The sequence below is a fragment of the Hyaena hyaena genome, unplaced genomic scaffold (assembly GCF_003009895.1).
Source record: "Hyaena hyaena isolate Hyena2069 unplaced genomic scaffold, ASM300989v1 scaffold_1686, whole genome shotgun sequence".
In the NCBI taxonomy this organism is placed as follows: Eukaryota; Metazoa; Chordata; class Mammalia; order Carnivora; family Hyaenidae; genus Hyaena; species Hyaena hyaena.
In genome coordinates, this window is record NW_024082312.1 from 94,931 (window position 1) to 97,747 (window position 2,817).

General features: G+C 37.3%; 1 non-coding gene across 1 annotated transcript; it reads right to left on the bottom strand.

The window, feature by feature from the left end:
* Window positions 1–473: 473 nt before the first annotated feature.
* On the bottom strand, window positions 474–579 carry LOC120226404. Its single transcript, XR_005527009.1, has one exon. It is a non-coding gene; the product is annotated as a U6 spliceosomal RNA (small nuclear RNA).
* Window positions 580–2,817: the final 2,238 nt, after the last annotated feature.

Here is a 2,817-nt window from a genome sequence, read left to right on the forward strand (position 1 = left end):
GATTTGAGTCCTGCGACAGGCTCTGTGCTGACAGCTAGCTCAGAGCCTGGAGCCTGCTTCAGGTTCTGTATCTCCTGCTCTCTCTGACCCTCCCCTGCTCACACTGTCTCTCTCTCTGTCTCGGAAATAAATAAAACATTAAGAAATTTTTAAAAAAGAATTCAAAGACCAGTCATACAGAATACTAAAACTAATAATTACAGTACAATGCAAGTGGTATGCCATAGACAGGAACAGAGTGATTTAGAAACATACATTTAGTGACTGGTTCTGGCTACTTGAGAAAAGATTCAAAGAGCTTAACAAATTGACAGATTTCTCTAGATTAAAAAAAAAGCAAGTTTTAAGAAGAATGAGTGAAAAGACATACAGTGAAGAAAGGATCAGGCAGATCTTGTGAATAAGGAGCTTTTCTCAATATTCAGAACAAAGGATTATCTGATGTGGAGAGAAGAAAGATTGGGAAGTTGGCCAGAAGGCTACAATAGATCTTAAAGGTCATATTTTTCTTGCACAGGGGCCATGCTAATCTTCTCTGTATTGTTCCAATTTTACTGTACGTGCTGATGAAGCAAGCACTTAGAGGTGATGTTAAGGAATGTATGTTTTATCTGTGGTAACATAACGCTGGTGGCAGGATGAGGACATGTTGTGAGGTGTGGAAGTCTGTGGTAGAAGGACCAATTAGGAGACTTTTAAATCTTCTAGAGGAAACATGGAGTAACCTTTCAAATGGTGGTGTCACTGTGGGGCACAAAGATTAATTTGGTTGATGTTAATGAAATAAACTCAACTCAGCAAAGTAGAAAGAAGAATCAGTAGGATGGAGAAGCTAAGGGCGATTCCTTGTTTCTTCTATGAGACACTAAACATGAGAAGAATTTCTCTAGGTTAAAATAATGTTTGGAATGCCTGGAAGACAAATAGACAGACTTTTCTGGTAGATAAATGTATCTGGAATTCAAGAGCAAAGTTGAGACTCGCTGATTAGAAGTTGTCCCCTTATATCTGGTAATGAAAACCATGGGAATAGATCAGATCACCCAAAGTTCTTATGGATAATAAAAATGAAAGAGAAAAAAAAATAGACCTTGAGTCATCTACCAATATATAAATAGTGACCAGAGTAAAGAGGAAAAGGAGCCTATGAAGAATCCCAAATTTAATCAAAATGATAACCTGAAGCCATGAGACAACAGGCAATTACTGTCAAAAACTGCAAATCCCTCAGGTGAGAGAAAAGCTTAGTTAAACTTTTCAAATAAGAAGAAATTGCCATGTAGGTTGGAAAAGCCATTCAGGGAGAGCAGGAGTCAGAGACTCGATAACAAAGGTTTAAGGGGCAGAGATTGAAGAACTAAGTATTTTTTAATAAGAGTGATACTGAAAGGAAGAAGAGATATAAGTGCAGTCACTTAAGCAGAATAATGGAAGGCTGGGTTGGTTGGTTTGCTTTTTTTTTTTTTTTTTTTTTACAACCTGAAAAAAAAGAGATAAAAGAATAGGCAAATTGTTGGTAAAGAAAATAGAGAAGATAATGGGATAATATTTCTTTATGAATGATGAGAACTGAGATACTGGTGTATTAATTTCCTACTGATGCTGTAGTTTGGTAGCCTACAACAATGAAAATTATTATCTTACAGTTCTGGAGGTTAGAAGTCCAAAATGGGTTTTATGAGGCTAAAAACTCAAGATGTCAGTAGGGCTGAGCTCCTGCCTGGAGGCTATAGGGGATGATCCATTTGCTTCCCTTTTCAAGCTTCTAGAGGATACCTGCATTCCTTGGTTTGTAGCTTCATCCTCCATCTTTAAAGCCAGCATCATGGGATCTTAAATTCTCTCTCTCTCTCTCTCATATTTCAACTTCTGTTGTCAAATCTTCATATCACCTCTGACTCTGACCTTGTATTTACTTTTTACAAGGATCTTGTGAGCAAATTGGGCCAACTCAGATAATCCAGAACAATCTCCTTAACTCAAGATTCTATACTTAATCATCTGCAAAGTCTCTTTTGTCACATAAAGTAAAATATTTACAAGGGCCATATATGAAGATGTTGACATTTTGGAGGGACCATTATTCTGTTTACCACACTGAGTAAGAGTGAGTGATTAAACTAGGAAAGGAAAATCAACTCTTCTTCCTTTTTTTTAACAGGAAACAAGGAGACCATATATTGCATATGATGTCACATGCAAATCAAAAACAAAGTTTGGAAGTGGTCTTTTCTAATGGCCATATTTTCTTCTTGGCAGCATTGGGAGGGTGAAGTATGCCATTGACAAGAAGAACAAGTTTTTGGAAAACCCAGTAAAGTCAGTTGCAGAGAACATGATAAAAAAAGGTGACGAGACCATGAGGAAGCATGCAGGAACTCCAGTGGCGCTAGGAAGCATAAGGCCTATGTGGAGCTTATTGACTTAACTTGGAGATTTGTCCAGCAACATTTTGCAGGCCAGGAACAGAATCAAAGAAATGAATAGGTAGATTCATCAAGTGATGGATCGCTGAAGGGTAGCTGTAGTTGGGAAAATAAGGAGAAATGGAAGCAAGGATCCTGGTGAATATACATTATCATTGAAATGATTGATCCTAGCATTGGGCTTGGTCAGGTTCATTCTTCCCTGATTTTGAAATTTTGTAAAAATTTATTTAATATACAAGCTGTGTGTGTGTGTGTTTGTGTGTGTGTGTGTGTGTGTGTGTGTGTGTGTGAAAGAGAGAGAGAGAGATTCCTAATCCTAGGAAATGCAAAATTCTTGGCTATAGCATTGACAGATCAATATCCTTATGTATTCAAATTACAAAATCAT